The 25,434-nt window shown below is 33.7% G+C and overlaps 1 protein-coding gene and 1 long non-coding RNA gene across 3 annotated transcripts in view; one reads left to right on the top strand and one right to left on the bottom strand.

Annotated features, from left to right (window-relative positions):
* The window catches only part of GPR158 (G protein-coupled receptor 158), a 408,845-nt gene that overhangs the window by 292,902 nt on the left and 90,509 nt on the right, over nt 1-25,434 (bottom strand). The window lies entirely within an intron of this gene.
* LOC144313654 (uncharacterized) overlaps nt 1-25,434 on the top strand; it is an 83,555-nt gene that overhangs the window by 43,506 nt on the left and 14,615 nt on the right. For both annotated transcript variants that reach the window (XR_013379283.1, XR_013379282.1), the window contains exons 2-3: nt 24,430-24,501; nt 25,137-25,226. This is a non-coding gene — a long non-coding RNA (uncharacterized LOC144313654). The remainder of the gene's footprint in view (nt 1-24,429; nt 24,502-25,136; nt 25,227-25,434) is intronic.

The following is a 25,434-nucleotide window of genomic DNA, read 5'->3' on the forward strand; positions in this document are numbered from 1 at the left end:
TACTTTGGGAAGGAATACTGAATCAAGACATAATTTGAGGAATTTGACTAATTAAGTCAATATTTCTTTTTTTAAGATTTTTTTTATTTGAGAGAAAGAACACGAGCAGAGGGAGGGCAGCAGGAGAGGGATAAGCAGTCCCCTCACTGAGCAGGGAGCCTGACTTGGGCTCCATCCCAGGACCCTGAGATCATGACCTGAGCCAAAGGTAGATGCTTAACCAACTGAGCCACCACCCCTAACTTAATATTTCTTTTTTTTTTTTTTATTTTTTTATTTTATTTATTTATTCATGAGAGACACAGAGAGAGAGAGAGAGAGAGAGAATGGAGAGAGGCACAGACACAGGCAGAGGGAGAAGCAGGCTCCATGCAGGGAGCCCGACGTGGGACTCGATCCCGGGTCTCCAGGACCACACCCTGGGCTGAAGGCAGCGCTAAACTGCTGAGCCACCCGGGCTGCCCCCTAACTTAATATTTCTAATGGTTGGACCCAAATATCAACATTTTCTATTTCATTTCCAATGAATAGTGAGGGTAACTTGGAGGATCTGACTTTAAAAACTACAAGCTAGCAGGTAATGATCTCTGGGTCCTGAGATGAGCCCCTCAGCAAGGAGTCTGCTTCTGTCCCTCTTCTCCCTCTGCTCTTCCCCCTGCTTGTGCATGCTCTTTCACTCTCTCTAAAATAAATAAGTAAATCTAAATGAAACAAAACTAGAAGCTAGGATCTTAAAAGGTCATCTAGTAAGACCATCACATTTGCATTTAATTTTTTACATTTTTTATTCAAGTACAATTAACATATAGTATTATATTAGTTTCTGGTATACAATATATAATGATTCAACAATTCTATACATTTCTAAGGGCTTGTCACAATAAGTGTACTCTTAATTCTCTTCATCTATTTCACCCATTCTCCTATTGACTTCTTCTTTGGCAACTACCAGTTTTCTGTATTTTTATTTGTCTCTTTTTGTTTGTTTGTTTCTTAAATTCCATATAAGTGAAACTGTATGGTATGTGTGTCTCTCTGTTTTCATTTAGCATTGTAACTTCTAGATCTATCCATATCGCAAATAACAAGATTTCATGTGGTTTTTTTATGGCTCAATAATATTCCATTGTGTGTGTGTGTATACATATATATAGACATATATATCAAGAGAGATGAAAACTCTCTCTATATATCACACCTTCTTTATCCTTATCCTTTCATCTATCAATGGGCACTTGGGTAGCTTTCATATTTTGGATATAATAAATAATGCTGCAATAAACACAGGGGTACATATATTTTCAAATTCATGTTTTCATTCTCTACCAGATCATATGGTAATACTATTTAAAATTTTTTAAGGAACCTCCATACTGTTTTCTACAATGGCTGCACCAACTTGCATTCCCACCAACAGTGCATAAGGGTTCTTTCTTTTTTTTTTTTTTAATTTTTTTATTTATTTATGATAGTCACAGAGAGAGAGAGAGAGAGAGGCAGAGACATAGGCAGAGGGAGAAGCAGGCTCCATGCACCAGGAGCCCGACATGGGATTCGATCCCGGGTCTCCAGGATCGCGCCCTGGGCCAAAGGCAGGCGCCAAACCGCTGCGCCACCCAGGGATCCCATAAGGGTTCTTTCTTTCTCCACATCTTCACCAACACTTGCTATTTCTGATGCTTTTCATTATAGCCATTCTGTCTGGTATGAGATGATACCTCACTGTGGCTTTGATTTGCATTTACATGATGATTAGTAATGTTGAGCATCTTTTCATGTCCCTGTTGGCCACCTGAATATCTTCTTTAAAATGTCTATTCAGGTCCTTTGCCCATTTTTAATTGGATTACTTGTGTGTGTTGTATAAGTACTTTACATATCTGAATATTAACCTCTTGTCAAGTATATCATTTGCAAATATCTTCTCCCAATCAGTAGTTGGTCTTTTTTGTTTTGTTAATGGTTTCCTCTGTTGTATAAAAGCTATTTATTTTGGTCTAGTCTCAATAGTTTAATTTTGCTTTTATTTTCCTTGCCAGAAGAGACTATCTAGAAAAATGTTGCTATGATTGATGTCAAGAGATTACTGCCTACATTTTCTTCTAGGAGTTTTATGGTTTCAGGGCTCACATTTAGGTCTTTCATTCACTTTTTTAGTTCATTTTTTGTGAATGCTATAAGAAAGTAGTCCCATTTCATTTTTTTGCATATAATTGTGTAATTTTCTCAATACCATTTGTTGAAGAGATGGTCTTCTTCCCATTGTATATTCTTGCTTCCTTTGTTATAGATTAATTGGGTTTATTTCTGGACTTTCTATCCTGTACCACTGATCTATGTGTCTATTTTTATGCCAGTACCACACTGTTTTTGATTAGTACAGCTTTGTAGCATAACTATTCCTTCCTGATTCAGAGTTGGGAGGTTATATGTTTCTAAAAATTTATCCATGTCTTTTTAGGTTGTTCAAATTTTGGCATATAATTTTTCATAAGGCTCTCATAATTCTTTGTATTTCTATGATACCAGTTGTTATTGCTCCTTTATTTCTGATTTTGTTTGAGTTTTCCCTTTCTTTCTTTCTTTCTTTTTTTTTCTTTTTGGATAGGTCTGGCTAAAGGCTTACTAATTACATTGACCCTTTCAAAGGACCAGTTCCTAGTTTCCTTGAACTTTTCTATCATTTTTTTTTAGTCTATTTCATCTATTTCTACTCTAATCTTTATTATTTCTATCCTTCTACTAGCTTTGGGCTTTGTTCTTTTTTTCTAGCACTGTTAGTTCTGAGGTTAGGTTGTTTGATATCTTTCTTGCTTCTTGAGGTAGGCCTGTATTGCTTTTCTGATAGCCTTTGTGGCATTCCAAAGGTTTTGGATTTTTGTGTTCATTTTCATTCATCTCCTTGTATTTTTTTTTTATCTTTTCTTTGATTTCTTGGTTGTTCCATTCATTGCTTAGTAACATGTTATTTATCCCATGTATTTATGTTCTTTCCAGATTTTTTTCTTATGATTGATTTCTAGTTTCATGCCATTGAGGTCAGAAAAGATGCATGATATGATTTCAATCCTTTTGGATTTGTTGAGACTTGTTTTGTGGCCTAACATGAGATCTCTTCTGGAGAATGTTCCATGTACACTTGAAAAAAAAGTGTATTCCTCTGTTCAGGGATGTAATGCTCTGAATCTGTTAGATCCATCTGATCTAATGTGTCATTCAAAGCTACTGTTTGTTTCCTTGTTGATTTTCTATCTAGATTATCCATCCATTGGTGTAAGTGGGATGTTAAAGCCTCCTACTATTATTGCATTACTCTAGATTTCTTCCTTTATGTCTATTAATACTTGCTTTATGTATTTGGGTGTTCCCATGTTGGGTACATAAACATTTACAATTGTATCTTCTTGTTGGATTGTTTACTTTATGGTCCTGTAAGTGTCCTTCTTTGTGTCTTGTTATAGTCTTTGTTTTTAAAGTCTATTCTATTTAAGTAGGGCTACCCTAGCTTTCTTTTTGCTTCCATTTGTATGATAAATGTTTTTCTATTTATTCACTTTGAATCTGCATGTATCTTGAGGTCTGAAATGAGTCTCTTGTAAGAAGCATATAGATGGGTTTTGCTTTTTTGTCTCCTATATCACCCTATTTTTTAAATTGTTTTGTGATTGTTTCTATAGTTTTCCTGTTTCTTTCTTCTATTGCTCTCTTTCCATATGGCTTGATGGCCTTCTTAATGATATACTCGGATTCTTTTCTCTTTATCTTTTGCATTATACAACAGATTTTTGATTTGTTGTTACCATTAGATTTATATACATCATTCTATGCACTTCAGTCTATGTTAAGTTGAATGTCACTTAAGTTTGAAGCTATTCTAAGAGCACTAAATTTATATCCCCCCTCCTCGCCATGTTTTAAGTATATGGTGTCATACTTTACATCCTTTTTTTGTGAATCCCTTGACTGATTTTTATGGATATAATTTATTTTATTGCATATGTGGTTTAACCTCCATACTTGCTTTGTGATCTACTACATTTGTTTGCATGTACTTCTGAAATTTTTTCCTTTCCTAATTTTTTTCCTTTCTTTTACCTGTGATTATGGCCTTTTCTTTCCATACACAGTGTTCTCTTTAATATTCTTGTAAGGCTAGTTTAGTGGTTATAGACTCTCTTAACCTTTGTTATCTGCGAAATTCTTTATCTCTTCTTCTAAGACTTTGAATGATAGCCTTGCTGGATAGCATGCTCTTCACTGCAGGGTTTTGGTTTTTTTTTTTAGGATTTTGAGTATATCATGACACTCCCATGGCCTGCAAAGTTTCAGCTGAAAAACCACCTGACAGCCTTATGGGTTTTCCCTTGTATGTAACTGTTTTCTTTTCTCTTGCTGCTCTTTTCTCTTGCAGTTTTTAAAATTCTCTGTTTATCACTACACTTTGTGCCTTTTTAATTATTATGTGTCTTGATGTAGATCCTTTGTTTGATTTTGTTGGTGTCTCCTACATCTGGATATCTATTTCCTTCCTCAGGTTAGGGAAGTTTTTGGTTATTCTTTAAATAAATTTTTACCCCCTTTTCTCTCTTCACCTTGGGAATCCCATAATGCAAAAGTTATTACACTGGATGATGTCACCAAATTCCCTTAATCTATTCTCATTTTTTATTATTCTTTTTTCTTTGTGCTGTTCAGCTTGGTTGCTTTCTATTACTCTGTATTCCAGCTTGCCAATCTATTCTTCTGCCTCTTCTCATCTACTATTCATTCTGTCTAGTGTAATTTTTATTTCAGTTACTGAGACTTCATCTCAGATTGGTTCTTTTCTATATTATCTCTATGCTGAATGTCTCACTGAGATCATTTATTTCTCAAGTTCATTAAGTATCTTTATGACCATTACTTTGAATTTTCTATCAGGCATATTGCTTATCTCCATTTCATTTAACTCTTTTGCTGTGATTTTGTCCTGTTCTTTCATTTGAAACATATGTGTCACCTCATTCTAACTCCCTGTGTCCATTTCTATGTATTAGGAAAGTCAGCTATGTCTCATGATCTTGAAAATGGTCTTTTTATAACTAAGAGGACTTATAGTACTCTAGTGCAATGTTCCCTGTTCACCAAAACCAGGCACTTACAAGTGTTTCCTATGTCTGTTGCATACACCCTACTATTGTGGTTTAGCAAGTTTACCTTGCAACCAGTTGGCTGCACTGGCCCTCTTTGTCTGTTGTGGGCAAGGTTTGGTCTCTGTACTGTTAAGGAACCAGTCTGAGGCTGCCTTGGGCCTGTAGTTGGGTCAGACCAGGGGCTTACCACTCCACATATTTGTTGGCATTCTGGCTGCACCAAATTACAGGACAGTTTCCCTGTGTTGTCCCTTGAGAGACTTTTGTCCCTGCAGTCAAACTAGATATCTGCCCCCTGACTGTCTGTTAAGGTTCAGACATCCTGATCTATAGAGCTCTCTTCTTGTGTTGCCCCTTGGGAGGTTTCTGTCTAGGGTGGCACTGGCAGTCAGGTTAGATGTCTACACCCAGCTCATTGCTTGGGCTGCAGTTGAACTAGTATGTATAGTTATCTTCCCCTTTCCCTGGGGCAAGGGTCACTTTGGAGTGGTGCTGGTCACTGTTGGGGCTGCTTGCAAAATGAAATAGATAAGTCATTTGCCACTTTGGAAAGCTCCTGCCAAGTGGGATGGGTTGGATGGGGTAAATCTCCAGGTGAACATGTGATGGGGCATGCAGCGTTAGCAAGCTATGTAGAGAGCGTTCATGCTAGTTCCTCCAGGTGTCCAGGTATTTACACTGGTGAGGAGAGAAATGGCACCCACCAGCTCTTTTGCTGTTGAAGAAATCTCCTAAAGATCCTGCCCCTCCAACTCCAGTATACATTCTGAGATTAGTAAATAAATCTCCTTCCTGTATACTCCAGATTCTTTTCAAACTGCTGCTTCTATGCTGTATCTTGGTAGGCTTGTTTGTTATGCTACAGGCCATCTTATTTTAAAGATGGAGAAACTAAGGTATGTGACAGTTTTTATTAATTGAAAATTTTTCTTGAGGAATACTATTTTCAGAACAATTCCTCCCCTTGCCAATTCTCCCATTAATAGATACATATATTCACATTATATTTTGAGGGGATTAAACAATTCCAAGTATAACCATAAGTATATATCATAGAAAGCTTATGTTGATAGCACACAAATAGCTGGAATCAGAAAAGAACAGCTGAAAAAGTTAAGTTCAGCAGCCACTAACTCACCACATGAGTCTTAGCCTCTATCCAAGAAGTGCCAATCAATGAAGCAGTGATGTTTCCACTCTGATCAAACAGTGTTTCATTTAGAAAAAATCAAATGAATTAAACTGGTTTTATTTCTGTTATTTGATCCATCCTTATGTAATACTTTCTCCTTCTCTCTCTCTCTCTCTCTCTCTCTCTCTCTCTCTCCTTGTATCTGTTTCTCTCCCTTGGAGTTTCTTTTATTTCCATGTTTCTCTTTCTTTAGATCAGAAGAGGTAACCTGGGAATTAAAACAATTTAAGAAAAACAAACTGGTTTCTTTTATCCTCAATCAAGCCAAAGGATACACTGGCACATAAACATTCATTAGTATCATTGATTAGATAGTAACATCGTTACTATCTATGAAGTAAAGCAAGTTTTGTAAAAACTTTTACCAGGAAAAATTTCCTTATAGTTATTTATACTCAAATAAAACAAAGAAAATTTTATTTTAAGATGTGTGGTAGGCAGAATAATCCCTCCCCCAAATGCCCACATCTTAATTCACAGAACCTATGAATGCTACTTTACATTGCAAAGGAGTAGGATGGAATTGTAGATGGAATTGAGGTTGCTCCTCAGCTAAGGCTGTTTACCTTAAAATAGATTAATTTGGATAACCCAGATGCTTACCTGGCAAGCTAGACATCCCAAGATTTTGACATTATATGAATAATAGATAGGTCCAACATTTTGCCCTGTAAACTTATGTTTTAAGAAGGCAAAGAGAATGCCACTGCCTATAGAAAAATTTTGCTTCCATGTTCTTAGGAGGCAAAGAAGAAAGTTCTTGGCAATATTAGAACATCTGCTAGAGTAGCATCTCCTTTACTATTCAGTTACACCCAAATCACAGACAATAGATTTTCTTTCCATATTTACCTAGTTATCTACCCTGTCACCTGCCATGGTACACTTTCTCAACTGATTGCCAAAGATAAAGTGATGATAGTCAGGTAGCTTTATTCCCAGAAAATATTTTTTTTTTATTCCCAGAAAATATGAAATGACTCACCGTCATCAAAGCCAGCCCCAAGAATCACAAGCATGACTCAGAGAATTCAGCAAGAGGATACCTTATGAACTGAAATTATCTTGCTGAGCAAACTACATTGATTTAGAGAAGGATTTCCACACCTATTTTTAATTACAAGAAAGTATTAAGACATGATTTTAATATTGATCAAAATTTTTGTTAAATGATGATGACTCATGAAAAGTTTCTTCCACTGTCTTCCCACTAAAGATGCTGTGCTTGCTTACTTTAGTCGGCAGTCTTTCCCTTGTTTCAAATAACTGGAATCTTATTCATCTTTTATTAGTTGATTGATTATACAACAGCAGTATAATGTACCTGGTGCAATAATGACAGGACAAAAGAAGATTTGTTTGTAAGCAAACCTATATTGTTTAAAATATGAGAGGTTATAAATTTAAAGAGCTTTAATTAAAATCTCCAAATCAGGGTTAGGGAGACAAGATGATGCAAAGAAGCAAAAATACACTCTTAGCCTTAGCTCCATCTTCTTGGATACCTCTGCACCATGAGAGCTAAGTAGAGGAAGAAGCAAACGCGCAGGCTGAGGTGTAAAAGAAGAAAGATGAGGCAGAGGTCTAAGTAAACTGTGCTACCCATGGCACCACAGGAGCATAAATAGGAAAGGCAGAGGCCAGGGATGCTGGTACCAATTGCTGGACTATATGCCTACTTTCTAGAGCTTGATTCATTGGATCTAGAATGCCCATTGCCATTTGATCACAACAAATACCTACGAGAGATCCACCTTGCTCATACCAAAACAGTCCCTTTTGGTCCTCTGCCCTGCTCCTGTGACTTTCAGGATTAATTCTGTTTCATTTGTGACTGAATATAATATGTGTACAATAAATCATCTCTTCTGCTCTCTTCGCTGAAGGAAAAAAGAATATAACTTGCTATGAAGAAGTATGTCTAAATTCTCTCTCTCAAATCCTAAACACTTGTCCAGAAAAAGTATGGTATCTATAAGAACCTTGCAAGAAATCTGGACACTATTCTTGCCAATTTGCTTCAGAAAAAAATAACACGATCAGCAATAATAATATGGCTCCCATTTCTGAGAGACTAATATTAGTCACTGTATTAGATACATAATATAACATTTTATCTTTTAAACAAGGATTAACCTCATTGTGAAGAATATTCCCCATTTATTTAAAACCTACAGAGCCCAGGCAGACTGAATCTACTACATAAGTAAGAGAGTCTGGAGCCAGGCTCAGTTTCATGGTCAGATAGCTCTCTTGACTCCACATAGCGGTCATGTAATAATGTAGGTTTCTCTTCATAAAACAAAAAAGATAAAAGTAGAGAGTAAATAACTTTGTAAAAATTCCCGTGTGCTCTAGTAGAAAAGAAATACTCATGAAGCAGCAGTGTATGAAGGATTGCATCTTTTACAGTTAATCCACAAAGGAAAAACTACAAAATTTCAAAGGGTCATTTAGAAATCAATGAGCTTATATCACTGGTCAGGAACAGTAGAAGAGAGATAATCTTTTACAAATAGAAAAAAAAAAAAAAACCTTTTGCATACTGTCTTTGTAATTAATCAAACTTCTCATCCACTTCCTGATGGGAAAAATCCATATCTAACTTAATGTAACTGATTTCTCCTTCTGTCATCTTATAACCCTTGTATTTTATCATCATCTAGGATTGTTTACTTCCTTAATAAATCACGTGGACAAATATGTGTCTTTTGCAGCAAATAATTTTTGGAGAAAATAAATCAATTTAACTAAGAAAATGTTGCATTTTGTCCAACAAACAAATTTCTTCCCTTTCGCATACATATGTGTACGTGTGTATGTGTGTATATGTAGGTGTATGAAATCTGGCTCACATTTATAGAATTTAGATTAATACCTTAAAAATTCATTCATTCATTTATTGGCCTCAAATTTTGTGTTTTTTCCACAAGTCATAGTAAACTTAGCTCTATTTCTGGTTGTCAAATCCTTTATTCCCTCATTCAATGATTCTGTTATATAAAGCTAATAAACTAACAATGATAAGGATATTCAGGAAGCTTCCACTGAAAAGCATAACTATAAGCCCAATGAAATGCTTTAAACTGTCTTCTCATCATGGGGAAATTTATCTAAAAGGCAAAAAAGTGTCCATTCAAATTTACCTTGAAAAAAAAATTTAGGGATCCCTGGGTGGCGCAGCAGTTTAGCGCCTGCCTTTGGCCCAGGGCGTGATCCTGGAGATCCGGGATCGAGTCCCACGTCAGGCTCCCGGTGCATGGAGCCTGCTTCTCCCTCTGCCTGTGTCTCTGCCTCTCTCTCTCTCACTGTGTGCCTATCATAAATAAATAAATAATTTAAAAAAAAATAAAAATAAATCCTTAAAAAAAAAATTAAAAAAAAAAATTAAAAAAAATTTAATACAAAGGAATAATCAGCTTATCCAAAATAGACTTTCTAAATGTTAAACAAAATTATTAAAGGTTTCCTGAAAATGCATTATGGTATGTTAGCTTTGGTTCTATAGTATTTACCAACACCAAATACATAAAAAAATGTATGTTATAAAAAGCAGCTCTATGAAACTCATGAGTATATTTGATAAGAATGATGCTGGAAACCACTATATCCTCTTTATGATGACAAAAGAAATTTCTCTATGGTCTCAGGATTAAGAATACTTGTTGCTTCTCTCACTAAACAATTGGTCTTTTAACCTACTATACACTATAAATCAGGAATTGATCCCATTTCTCCCTTTGTGTGGATGCTCAAAGATAAATCTGTGGCCTATACTTAGAATCTAATGGATATGTTTTATATATTACCTCATACATTTCTTTTCCTACCCTCCCATCTCTTTATCCTGAATTCTTTCTTTTCCTATTGATTTTTATTCATTGCTACCTTGCTCTATTCAATGTTAATGTGCATATCTTGGAACACCAACTTAAATCGTTTTTTCAGCAAGATAGATTCACAACACAAAATACAATACACAGTACAAAACTTACAATATGAAATACATATTACGGCTGTAACTATGTTAAAAGTATGGCTGCATGCAGAGGATGGTGTGAAAATATTAAGATAATTGTATGTAAGTGCTGGTACTATAAACATTTTACTTTTTCTAATTATGCCATATTTTTCCATTATTTTTTAATATTTTGGTTAAATTTTTATTATAGTAGAATTTTATTTTTAATGTGCAGTACTTTGGTGCTCCTGTACAACTAAAGAAATATAGTACATTTGGTTCAGTTAAGATTGGGCTTTTTTTTTTTTTTAAGATTGGGTTTTAATGAAACATTTCAAAGCACAATTTTATTCACATAACATATTTTTTTAGAAGAACTGAAATAAACAAAAATTATCCTACTTACGTTCAAAGTGAGAGAATAACAGAAAGACGAATGAAAAAAAAGAAAATACTGCATGAAATACGTTGCTTTATACATATGAACACTTCTCTGTTACAAAGTCATTTACCCCCTGATTATCTAGTATATTTCTATTGCTATGACAAAAAAGCCATTTTTATTATTTTTCTGAGTTTTGATCTATATCTTCCTTGGATGTTTTCTATTGCCTTTCCCTTTCCTTTTGAAATCACAAATTCTTTTCTTTTTTTTTAATATTTTATTTATTCATGAGAGACACAGAGAAATAGAGAGAGACATAGGCAGAGGGAGAAGCAGGCTCCCTGCAGGGAGCCCGATGCAGAACTCAATCCCAGGATCCTGGGACCACGACCTGAGCCAAAGGCAGATGCTCAACCACTGAGCCATCCAGGTGTTCCACAATTTCTTTTTCTTGCGCTTATAAATTACCTTAAGATTTTACCATCTTATAAATTGTACTCTTTTGCTTTTATGCTTTATCAATGGATTCTGTAGATTGTTAGTACATCTTTAAACATTGGATTTCAAATGTCAGTAACCATCTTGCCTTATACTTTTCTTCTTTAATTCTAACTTCTAAAGACAAAATTTCCAAATGACATTATACAAGAGGAGAGTAGAAATAGGAATTGTCATGCTTGAAAATTCGGAAGAAAAAAAAAAAAAAAGAAAATTCGGAAGAAAGTATAATCCTTTTCTAAACGTCAGTGTTATGAAATGTCTTTGATATATTGGATAAAAAGAGCTATTCTGAATCTAAGTAAGTTTTCCTACCTCTTGGTCTTTCTTTGTTGTATGAGTTTTGAGTAAAATGACAGCCAATCCTACTTTCAATTATTTAACCGTGACATTCTAAGCAGTGATACTTTGTGTTTATTATGCTTTTGTGACCTCACAGGGTCACCAATTGTGTGATTATTTTACTGTCAAGGTAATTAATGATAATGTTAATTAACATGGCTCATGATAATGAAGACTTAAAGAATCCAATTTCTTATAATTAATTAGCCTTGATTTGTCATCCTATCTCCATATCTTATTTGCAAATTTAAAACTAGCATTCCTCTAAGGTTATTATCAACAACCATAACAAGATAGTCTTCATAATTTAAATTACATTTTTCATAATCATTTAAAATATAGTTTTTTAAAAAAAATAACAATAATCCCTCACATTTGTGGGTCTATGCCAGTTCTTGATGTACACATAGAAAATATTTTAAATGTTCTTTCCTTTGCCTAAAACACTTTGTCCTTACCTGCATAGTGGACCTTTGTTCATATTTTAAATCTACCTCCTATGACTCTTTTGACACTCTCAGATCTGCTTCTCCTACATTAAACTCATACATTTATTTGCATGACATAATTATTGACACATCAATCACTGTACTAGCTTGAACTCACTGGGAAGCAGCAACTATCTCCTGTCTACTTTTTGTCCTCAGAGCCCATCATTGTATCTTGCACATAACAGAAGGTCAATAAATACTTGGGGCTGAATAAATTATCTAATTTAGTCCTCATATATCATAAGGTTAAGGTGAGAAAACAGAGGCTCAAAAAAGTTAAAATATTTGCCAGAGGTCAAATTGCTAGCAAGTCACAGAACACAATGAGTAAGTTTCTCACTTCTGTCCCATTTGCACTCTTCAGTGTATATATAACCAACATAGAAAGTTAAAGGAGTGAGAGAAAGAAGAATATAAGGTGGAAACTCTGCCCTTAAATGGTATATGAAATGGTATATGGAAATATGCACTACGTTAAGTAGAAGGGAAGAATTAGAAGTAGGGCTACACTAATGAATGAACTGTACATTTAAGATTTATCCATTCAGCGGACTAACAAGAGTTAGTCAGTTATTATGGAAAAAGTCTAAGTGGAACAAATGGCTTCTATAATAAAATTTAATAGTTTACAAACACCTATAGAGATAGAGCCTTTTGATAGAAAATTTAATCAGTGAGCATTTTTTCCCTGTCTGAATAACGATGGATATTTTAACTTTGGATGTGTTCTGTTCTCAGGTATATATATATATATAAGTACATTTGATATAATGAATGTGTTCTGTTTTCAGGTATATATATAAGTACATGTGATATAATGAAATGGCAATCTGAAAATTACTCTCACCTCCACCATTTGGGATGAACCTATAAATAAATTCTGGTCCAAACAAAGAACAGTTTAAAAAAATGAATCTCTAGGTCTTGAAAATCTACAAAAGTTGAGTTTTTATATTTGAGTAAATTTCCTCCTGGTAACACAATTAAAGGAAAATCAAGTGATCACATTTCTTCCCCATAAAATAAATTGAAAGAAAATTCAAATGCATGACTTAAATGCATGCCAGGAACACTGGAACTATACTCGTATTTGTAATTAAACATTATTATAAAGTAAAATTGGATGGGAAACTGACGATCTATATTCTATACTGAATCAGCCACAAATGATGTGTCTAGCCCTGGAAAAGTCCTTTAATTCAACTATTAAGATTTCTTGTTCATAAAATTAAAAATTAGGACTAAATGCTCTTCAAAATTCTAAATTATCTAGATCTGTCATCCTTTTGTACTTTTTTTTTCCTTGAAAAGCAATAAAGCTTAGTGATTGAAAGCACAAATTCAAAACCCAAACCTACTATTTAGAAAGCATGTTATCTTGAGCAAGTGACTTAACCTCACTGTGCCTCAATTTCTTTATCTGTAAAATATAAGTTGTGGTGAGGATTCAATGAGTTAATATGTGGAACATGCTTAAAACAGTGTTTGGCACATAATATACACTACAAAGATGTTAGCTATTATTATCTTAACACTCCAACTTTGAACAATAGTGAAAAGGTGGATATAGGAATATTAAAAATTATATTATAGTAGGATTTCTGCTTGAGCTAATCCAAACCAATTTGTTAAATATATTTCACTAATATAAATTCCACATTTTCATATTTTCCTATTAAATATAATGGATGGGGACTGTCAGCTTCTATAGGAGATGTAAAAAGTTGGAAAGAACATTGCTCCTACCCTTAATAAAATAAAAAATAATCAATAAAGTTCTGGACAATCTGAAAACTCCCAACTTTTCTTGAACTCCTTAAAAAGCTGAGATAGTAGGACAATAAACTCTAACCTAAAATCTAAAAAACACCTGCAAAAAAAGAAAGAAGAAAAAAGAGCAGAATGTGAGCACTTGCTTACCTGGCACAGACACTATTAGACACAGTAGGAATTCAGCTAAAAGTTTTAGTAGATTGGCAAAAGTTAAATGTGGGCTAGCAAGAGGGTAAAAATCTTGGGGAGCCACATACATAAGAATAATTCACAGAATTTTAAGGCTCTTCACAATCCTGACCTGCTGCTCTTTAAAAAAAAAAAAAAAATGGTGAGAGTCTTGAGAACACATTCTTCATGGTACAGGCATGGAGGAAGGTAACAGTAGACACTTCAGAAAAGGCATGAAAGCCCACCCATATCTATTTTCTCTTTTTTCCAGCTAAAGCAATGCTTAGGGGGAAATTAATAACATTAAATGCTTCAGTCTTAACTTGGTAATCTAGTCTCTGAAAAAAGAAATGAAAAAATAAGATCAAATTAAATCCCAAACAAGAAAGAATAAAAATATAAGCAGAAATCAATGATATTGAAAAGACAAAAATAATGCAGTAAATCAATTAAATCAAAAGTAGGTTCATTAAAAAATTCATAAAATTGATGAATTTCTAGTCAAATAAAAATAGACATGAATTATCAACATCAGGAATAAAAAGGAGACATTACTAAACACCTCACAGATACGAAAAGTGTAATAAAAGAATACTAGCAACAATTTTATGACCCTAAATTTGAAAACTTAGATAAAATTATCAATTCCTTGAAAGACACAAACTATTCAAGTAGAAATAGATAATCTTAAGAGTTCTATATCTAGTAAGGAATTTGAATTTTAGTTTAAAATCTGTCAACAAAGAAACTCCACTCTTCAATGAATGGTGTTGGAGAAACTGGATAAACATATGCAAAACAATGAAATTAGTGATGTAAGGTATCACACCATAAAAATTAGCTCAAAATGGATCAAAGACTTAAACACAAGATCCAATACCATAAAACTCCTAGAAGAAAATGTAAGGCAGAAGTTTCTTAACATTGATTTTAGCCATGGTTTCCTGGATATGACACCAAAAGTACACACAACAAAAGCAAAAATCAACAAATGGGGCTAGACCAAATTTAAAAGCTTCTGCACAGGAAAAAAATATTTAAGAAAATGAAAAACAGCCTATTGAATGGGAGAAAATTTTTGCTAATTATATGTTGTATAAAAGGGATATATAAAGAACACATACAACTAAATAACAACAACAAAACAATCTCATTTAAAAACAAAGAAACTAGACATTTTTCCAAAGAACCCACTCAAATGTTCAGTTAGTACATGAAAAGATGCTCAATACCACCAATCACCAGGGAAATGCAAATCAAAACCATAAATGACATACCACCTTACATATGTTAAAACAGATATCCTCATGAACACAAGAATGTTGGTGAGAATGGAAAAAAAGGGAGAATGTTGCTGAGAAATGGGGAAAAGGGTAATCCTTGTACAGTTATGTAGGAATTAAATTGGTTCAAGCACTGTGAAAAACAATACACAAGTTCCTCAAAAAATTAAAAGCAGATCTACCATATGATCCAACAATTCTACTTTGGGGTATATGCCCAAAGAAAATGAAAACAGGATCCTGAAAATATAAATGCACTCTCATGTTTTTGCAGCATTGTTCACAAGTCAATATGTAGAAACAACCTAAGTGCTCACTAACAGATTAATGGATAAAGCAGATGTGACATGCATACACACACACACACACACACACACACACTGGATGGATATTTACCTATAGACACACACACAGTGTGATACACACACATACACACACACACTAGAATGCTACTCAGCTATAAGAAAGTAGGATATTCTGCCATTTCCAAGAACATGGATGGACCTTGAGCATATTATGTTACGTGAGATAAGCCATACAAAGTACTATATATGATATAACTTATATGTAGAATCTAAAAAAGGGAAACTCATTAAAACAGAAAGTAAAATAGTGGTTACTAGGAAATGGGAATTTGGGGGATAGGACACATATTTTTTAAGTGTACACACTTGCAGGAGGCAGTATATAAGCCCTAGAGACCTAATGTACAGTATAGTAAATATAGACAATATTGTATAATAATCATCAAACTTACTAAGAGACTAAAAGTGCTTATAATCACTAAAAAAGGATAATTATGTAATGTTGATAAAAGTGCTAATTATCACTATATGGCAATCATATTATAATATGTAAATGTAACACACATTGTATACCTTACATACACATATTATATGTCAAATATATTTTAATAAAAATTTTTTTAAAGAACATGGAGGGAAAAAAAGAAAACTCCAATCTCTGATAGTTTTACTAGTGAATTCTATGGAACATTTAAGGAAGAAATAATACCAACTCTATACAAACTGCTCCAGAATATAGAAGAGAATGAAACACTTCCCAAATTATTGTTATGACAGCATTCCTCTGATGCCCAAATCAGACAATCACAAGGAAACTAGAGACTGATACTCTCATTATCATAAGCACAAAAATTATCAACAGAATATCAGAAAACAAATTTGAGTGTTATACCATAAGGATGATCCATCAAAAATAAGAATATCTAAAATATATAAAGGACTCAGAAAATTAAAAATAAGAAAATAACAACCCAGTTAGAAAATGAGACCAAAAAACTCTGTATAGGAACTTACCTATGAAGATATATGAATGGTAAAAAAGCACATAAAGATATGTTTAATATCATTAGTCCTTAGGGAAATGCAAATAAAAAACCAAAGTACATACCACCACACACCTATCAGACTAGCAAACATTTTTTAAAACTACAAACTGCAACTGCTAGTGAAGATCAAAACAAACAGAATTATCAGCTATTTCTAATAGGAATGCAAAATGATAGAGATATACTGGAAAGCATATCATTTTTTTTTAAATGGGTGAAATTCGTTTATCATATGCCAATGCCATTCCTAGTACTTGGCAAGAGAAATAACTATGTTCATACAAAAACTTGTATATGAGAAAAAAAAAAAAAAACTTGTATATGAATATTTAGAGCAGCTTTATGTATAATTGTTAAAAACTGGAAACAACCCAAATATCCTTCAACTAGTGAATTGATACACAAACTGGTATAATCATTCAGTTACTTAGCAATAAAAAGAAACAAACTATTAACATATACAATATGAATGAATATCAAATGCATTAAGTCAAATAAAAAAGGCCAGCCACAAAGGGCTAAATACTGTATACTTTCATTTACATGACTTTCCAGAAAAGAAATTTTAGAGAGAGCAGAATCACTGGTTGCCAGCAGTTTTGGGGAGTGGGGAGTAGTTGATTAAAAAGGGCCAACACAAAAAAAATAAAATAAAAAAAAGGGCCAACACAATAAAATTTGGGGGAGTGATTGGGCTTTTTTACAACATGATTATGATAGTGGATACTCCATGAATTTATAAAAACTCATAGATATGTATACAAAAAGTTAATTTTGAATGTGTAGAAGAAAAAAATCAGGTACAATTACTCTTACTTGGGCTATATTTCTATATCTACACTAGTATTCTGTGATGAGTATCTTCACAGTTTATACTAAGACTAAAAATGTCACTGGGTATATTGATTAACCTAACTTTAGGTTTTATTTTTCATACTGTCTTCTATTTGATTAATTTTTGCTCATAACTATTTTCTTCCTTCCACCTTCTTTGAGTTTATTCTACTCTTTTCCTAACTTATGCTGGACACTTACCTCATTAATTCTTAGCTTTTTTTTTTCTATTATAAGCATTTAAGGCTATCAAGTCATTTCCAAGTGCCACTTTCACTATATCTCAAAATGATGATATGTATTATTTTCACTATTATTTAGTCCTAAGTATATTTTATTTCCATTTTGATTTCTTCTTTTACCCATGAGTTATTTAGAAGTGATTCAACCTATAAAAATACAGAGAGGGGACTGGTTTTGTTTCACTTTGTTTACAGATGACTAACTTAACTGTATGGTCAGTGTATGTGGTATGGACAGTGTAACAGGAATTTTTCAAAATTGGTTAATATGTGATTTATGAATTCATAGCTAACTTTTTAAATGTTTTGTCTGTGACTGAGAAAAATAGTTGCTAGTTTGGAGGTGCAGCATTTGGCATATGTATGTACATTGAGTCAAAGTTCTCAGCTATGTGGTGAATCTTCTATTTTCTTATTAACTATCTGCTTGAACTATTTCCCACCTCTATAGTGGGTTTGTCCATTTCTCCAAGCAGTTCTATTTTTACTTTATATAGTTTAAAACTATTTTATTAGGTACATACAAGTTTAAACTTTTATCTCTTCCTTGATGTAGTGAACCTTTTCTTCTTATATAGTGACTTTCTTTGTAACCAATAGTTTTGGGGGATTGTTTGTTTGGTTGGGTTTTTTTGCCTTCAAATCTATTTTATCCTACATTAGCTCAGCTTTCTTCTAGTTAGTGTTTGCCTGGAATATCTTTTTCATCCTTATTCTGTCAAACTATCTATGTCCTTGTGTTTTGACTGTGTTTTATCTAAAAAAGAATATAGCTAGACTTTCTATTTTTAATTCAATCTGTCAATCTCTTCTGACATGCAAGTTTGATTTACATTTATATGACTGAAATCTTTTGTCTACGATCTTACTTGCTTTTTTTTTTTACCTAGTTTTTCTATGCTACTGTGGAATTCCTAATGATTTTTCTCCCTTATTCCATTTTTCTCCTGTAATGTATTGGTAGTTGCTTATCAATTTTCTTTTAGTAATTTACATTTTACCATGCATAAAAGACTGAAATTAATCAGTAGTATGACCATCTTGTGGTTAAAATCATGAACCCAGATCAGATCACACGGATTCACATCCTTTCTTACTTCTGTGGCTTCAGGTTGTCAGATCTATCATCTAAAATGGAGATAATATCACTGATTTCATAGGGTTATTAAGGGCCCTAATGTAGGTTAATATGCATATAGCAATCAGAACATGCCTAGTGTATCACAAGCACTAAATTCATGTAAACTAATAGTAGTAGTGGTAGTAAGAGTGGGGGTGTTTTTACCCCTCTCCAAAATCATACAAGCTCAGACCTGACCAATTCTTTTCTAGCGTACATATTTTCATCCAGTATTTGAATTATATAATTTTTTCTAATATCATGAACTATATATTAATATTTTGTACATAAAGCTTAATAATTTCCTAAATATGTACTATTTTCTTTGCTCACCATTTTCCCTTTTCTTTTTTTTCTTCTTTTCTTATCTTTTTCCCTTAAGCATATGCTTCAGAAGTTCCTTTAGTGAAGGTCTACTAATGGCAAATGTTCTCAGCTTGTTATGTGGTTAGCTCTCATTCTTGAAATACAGATTTGCTGGGCACTCAATTACACTTCTTCTCTTTCATTTTGAAGATACTAATTTTCTAGTTATTATTCCTTAGTGTTAGTCATTTTTCACTCAAGGCTACTTATAATATTTTTTTCTTTTTTATTTGATAGTTTTACCATGATATGTCTCAGAGTTTCTTTTTATTTATTTTAAGTGAGATGCTCTCTGTTTTCCTTGATAAAAGAATTTATCTTTTTTCAGTTCTGGAAATTTCTAAGGCATTATTTCTTCAAATATTACCTCCTATTCCGATTTTTTTCAATCTACTAGTCTGTAAAACTGTATGTTAATACTTCTAATGTAATTCTCTGTATGTGTGGTTGTCATTTTTACTGTATACTATTTCTCTAAACATAGCCTTTAGGAATTCTGAGGCCTTGGGTGGCAGGTGGTTCTTTAGGAAAGATTTTTACTTGATTCTGCTAAGCACCATATGGGGGCCTCCAAACAAGAATTACTTTAAAACAATGTCTTGGCTTGGATTTTTCCTACTAAGCGGATTACTTAATTAAAGCTCCAGATCCAAATGAGGGAAAACCCAAGGCACGAAGTTGCAAATTCTCAGGAAAGCTTACCTCCCACACCAAATCAAAATTACTAAGGTGTTAGACAGGTTACTTTTACAATGTGCCAGCCAAGTGGAATTTTTTCTAGGCCACTTTCTCTTAAGGGTGCTATCCCTTGGAAGGTCCAATAAATTTAGCCACTTTTTGATGGCCTCAGGTCTAGTTTCCACAGAATTTTCCAGCAGAAAGCTATTAATCCCCAAGACAAATTTCCTCAACCCGGCATTTATTTCCACAGTGATCCGTTTCCAAAATTGCTTACCTTACTGGATTCATTGATTTGGTTTTGTTTATTGTTTATTTTTTACACTTAGAGATTTCCCTTACTTTTTTAGAAAGTCAGCTATTCAATTCAAATTTTTTTTTTAATTTTTTCAGAATATCATATCTATCATTCTTCCAAAGGCAAAAAAGCTTTTTATTTCCTGCAGGAGCTGATAGTGCTATCCTACTCATTACAACTCTGTTCAAAAACTCCCCGTTATTTTTTTTTGAAAAGCTTCAATTAAAATTAATAGGTGGGTGGTGCTTGTTAATACACTGGAGTGGAGTAAAAACTCTCTAGAATATGTGCTTCACCGTTCTTAGCGATTCTATGACAAATATGTTCAAAAATCATTCTACATATCTTCGCTTTTCTTGATTCAAGATCTGGAATTTATTCAGATGAGTTTCTTATTTAAGTTTGTTATAGAGAAAGCATCTCTCTTGATTCAAAATGGTTTCTGTGGTTGGCAGATTCTGTTCTTTGAGACTATCATTTTTCATGCACAGAATGTGACACTTGTCTCATTCATATATTCCTCTTGCTTTATCTCTTTACAGACAAGGTCTAATTATAAGGATTTCTAATTATCTGTTTAGATTAGTGCTCTGAATTTCTTAGCCTCTGTCTAGGTTTTTAGAGTAGTATGATTTTATCACCTTTGCATTTTATACAAAACGGCCTATATCCAAATTTAAACAACTACTCAATTGAATTGTCACACAGGAAGGGAAAAGACCTCATTATTGTACCCATTCCACTAGGTACTTTGAATATATCCAACAACTATCAGACAAATATTCTGGAGGAAGAAACAGAAACCAGTTTTACCTTTTTTGTTTGGCTTTTATGTTTGTGTGTGAGCTTTTGCTAAACAAAAACTGAGCAAGACAGAGAAGCATCCAGTATTAATAGCATGTGAGTAGATTCTGCTCAAAGTACAGTAATACTACCATCCACATTTTAATCAACAGTATTCACAATGATCAGTGTTATTATAGTGAATGCTAATTACATGCACCATGCCTTGACACCTATAATAAAGTGTTACCAAATTCAACCTCAAGCAACAGAGATCCAATTCCTCTGAAAGCTACAATTTGCACAAAAGCTCACTCAGTAACAAATGCATTTCTTTAGCTGTTTTCCCAAAAATATACAGTAAATTGAAACAGACTCAGAAAAGCAGTTAGACTATTTAGAACAACAAATGTCCAAGCTACAAAACAATCTGCTGTTCAAAAAAAATTGCAATATACATTTTTATAATAATATGCCCTAAAACGATCAATGGTCTGGAAGTCAGGGTATCTGGATCCCTATTCTAGCTCTACCAACAATTAGGCAGGCGATCTTGAACAAATCACATAGCTTCTCTAAGGCATCCTTTTCTTCACTCATAAAATGACAGAATTGAGCAAAATGATCTAGTTTTCCTTCTAGGTACAAGTTATATGAATTTTTTAAAAAATGTTTGTTTTTTTAAATGCCATTGGCCCTCTAATCATGGTCATTCTTTGAGGACATGTGTGAGCTGAGGCAATGAAAGATGGATAAAAAAAAAAGCCTGGCAGCATTTAAGTATCAACCATCCACTTCTCAATTTCCCAGTGAAAACCTCTCCAATCTCTCTTTTCCTGGCAGCTTGTGAAAAAAGGGTGTTGAAAAAACTGTTCTTGTTTATCTCTTCCGCTATTGTTGTAGTTGTTAATGAGAGGCTAAAGTGGAAGACGGATGTTTCAAAAGTTCAGTGGGAAAAGGTGTATAAAAGGATAACCATTTAATAAGGTAATGGTTTTCAATGTTTAGTGTTTATTTGAATCACCTGGGATTCTTATTAAATCAGGAATTTAGTAGGTTTGGGAGGGGCCTCAAAATTTGTTTTTGGCACTCCAAATAATTCTCATGAAGGCAGTACTGAACTTTATTTTAGAAACACAAAGCTCAAAATGATGAGAGCTTAACAAAGTTCAAATTATGAAATTTGTCATGAAACTGTGGAACGGTGCCTATAAAACTAGACATTATGAAAATTTTTTAAGATGATTTAAACAAAATCCCAGCACACAATCCTTTAAATACCAAGAAACCATAAGCAAGATTCTAGAACTGAAAATGTTTTTGAATTAGCATAATTTAGTATAATTTTTCCTAAACAAATGGCCCCTAACCACTTTCTCAAACAAGGATAACTTTATATAATTCTTGTAGTATTATTTTCCAGACAATGAAGTTCCTTCTTCTTTGTCACCATAATTCAGCTTTTCTAAAGTTTCACTTCTCAGCACAAGCAAAAGTCAGGGTTTAGAATATAGAATATGAAGAAACTATATTTGCAATTTGGGATTTACTTAATTGACTATAATACATCAAAGAACACAATAAAGGTAGTTTAGTTCATTTCTGTGACACCTGGTAGAACTGAAATACTTCATATCTCTTCAGTGCCTATCTAACCAGTTATATGGTTTTGCTGGCTTGCTAACATCCAAACAAAATTAATTTTTAAAATATGTGCATTAATGGGTTTTTAGATGAATCAAAAAGGTGGGTCATATTCTGACTTCAGAAACGTATTCATCTACTATGGAATTTGATATTTTGCTTTCAGCTGTCACCAACTTCCTTATGATAGTCTTTACATAGTGAAGACTGAGAAGCTGTTTTACATATCAGACACAATCACCTATGTTGCTAACTAATACAAATTGATTGGAGTATGCATATAAGTTAATCTTTACATAAAATTATCTCTTCAATAAAGTTTTTATGCCCTCTTTATTTCACTACTATTTGGAGACACAGTGAATAATTTACTTTAGAAGAAAGCTATTTTATTATTCACATGTTACAAAGGACTTGGTTGATCATGTGTATGTTTTCTGGATATATGGGGAAATGAGTATCTCCTAAAGAAAAAAGGTTTAGAAAGAGTTGAACAATGAAATCAAAATGATCTTAGGTGTTATGTAAATAACTTTTTTTTTTAAGATTTATTTATTTATTTATTCATGATAGACAGAGAGAGAGAGAGAGGCAGAGATACAGGAGGAGGGAGAAGCAGGCTCCATGCCGGGAGCCCGACGTGGGACTCGATCCAGGGACTCCGGGATCGCGCCCTGGGCCAAAGGCAGGCGCTAAACCGCTGAGCCACCCAGGGATCCCCTGTAAATAACTTTAATACAAATGTTGACTTCAATAACAGAATAATGGCTAGTAGGAGAAAAAAAACATCTCAAGTTTAAATGAACAATCACAAAGGAAGTGGAGCACTACCAACTTGATTCTCTTTCTAAACCACATAAAACAGAAAAATCACATTGCCCAAAAATCATTTTCTTCAATGCACAAAGAAGGTACAGAGGAGGTATAGTGGACTGGAAAGCAAATAAATGCTTTCTCCCTAGTAAGTTCAAGTCCATAGTAGACCTACTTACCCAGACTTCTTGAAGTACTTAAATTGTAGTAGTTAAGTATGAATTATCTCATTTTTCTTATCCCCAAACTATGTTTAAAGTAAGGGAAATGTTATTTTCTACACATAATGGGAAAATAAAACCCAAAAATCATTACTTCATGTTATATATGTAAAAATAGCTAAGATATCAATTTCCTTAAGAAAGTCCTTGAATGTTTTTAGGATAGATTTTTCAACTGTAGCCCATTTATCAAACACACTACTTCTCTCTGTTTAAGAATGAGGATACTGTAGGTACACTGCATAGTCCACTTTCATTCTCCTTTAAGTTAAGAAACATTGCCACTGACAATGAGGTTGCCAGGGCTGGAGGTGTGACTAAAATGGTCTGATGATCACATCCCATGAAGCAAACTAGAAAGCAAAGAGAAGTATATAGGTGACACAGGAGGTGCACCTCCAAGGAACCAGAAAACAACTACAGTGCTTATAAATAGTGACATAAAAAAATAACTCGGGAATCAGGATATCTGAATTCTAGTCCCAGTTAAGACATATTGTGTGACCTTGGGTAATATACAGCCTTTCCATCTTAAGGAGTTTGCCAGCTCCTATGTCCTCAAACCCCATGAAATTATAATGCTGACATAGGCACGGATCTTATATATAATTCTAGGAGCTCAGTCCTTATTCAAAGCAGTTCTGGATAAAATTTTTAAAGTCTACTACATCCCTGGATAACTCTACTCTCATGCTGCAATTTGAAGGAACATTTGCTGCTCTATTTCTTTGCCTCACAAAGCAGCCAACATTTTTCCTCCAAATTAGGCTTCCCCTCCCCATTCAATCTCTGATTGCTGTGTTTATCCTACTATATTTTGACTGTTTCTATTTCCATTCCATTTTGTACAGGAGGACCAACTTCTGTCTTGATGAATGAATCTCCTGAGAGAAGTAATCCATTTTTATAAACATTCTGGGAAGGTAATTTCCACTCAAAATAGAAAGCTGACATTTGTACATCTTTTTGTCTATATTTATGGATTGACTTAACCATAAAAGCATATAAATGGGAGATGGGGTCTTAAGACAGGATGAAGGCTCAAGAGAAATGGGCAAAGAAAATAAAAACAAAGAAGAGGAAATACGAAATAAATCTTTTGCTAAAGCAGTGAGACACTATACCATCTCTATTATTCAAATATGCACCAAATCAAAAATCTCCTCAGTTAAGAAAATGTGATAGAGAATCAAAACGGCAAATAAGCAAACATTACTAAAAACGATACTTCAGGGCGCCCCAGTGGCTTAGAGGTTTAGCACCGCCTTCAGCCCAGGGCGTGATCCTGGAGACCCAGGATCGAGTCCCACGTCAGCACCCTGCGTGGAGCCTGCTTCTCCCTCTGCCAGTGTTGCCTATCTCTCTCTCTCTCAGTCTCTCTCTAATAAATAAATAAAATCTTTAAAAAAATACTTCAGAAGTTTAACACGAATTTAGAAAACTCAACCTTAAGTGATTTTAGCTGATTGGAACAGTGCTAAATTACATTAATACAATTGGACTAAGTTATTATATTATCCTGTAGTTCAGAAATGATTCTTTGCCCTCTAATCTATAGGTGCCTTCACTAGCTGGTTCAGACAGCTGCCCTGTGAGCTTTCTTATGGCAAGAAGTATGCAAGCTGGTTTGCTTAAGGTGACTTAAAAGGTATTTGTTATCACCACAGAACAAACTGAGGTAGTGCACTACTGGGTATTTTTGCCCAGGAGAAATGTATCATGATAATGTGATATCCTGATTCTAACTTAAATATTCTGGAGTAGAACCTTGTATAGGCAGCATTCAAAAGTCCTTAGTTTCTATAGCCACATAATAAACTCTTAACTTTACCTGCCATATGACAAATGTGTGGTCA

The sequence above is a fragment of the Canis aureus genome, chromosome 5 (assembly GCF_053574225.1).
Source record: "Canis aureus isolate CA01 chromosome 5, VMU_Caureus_v.1.0, whole genome shotgun sequence".
In the NCBI taxonomy this organism is placed as follows: Eukaryota; Metazoa; Chordata; class Mammalia; order Carnivora; family Canidae; genus Canis; species Canis aureus.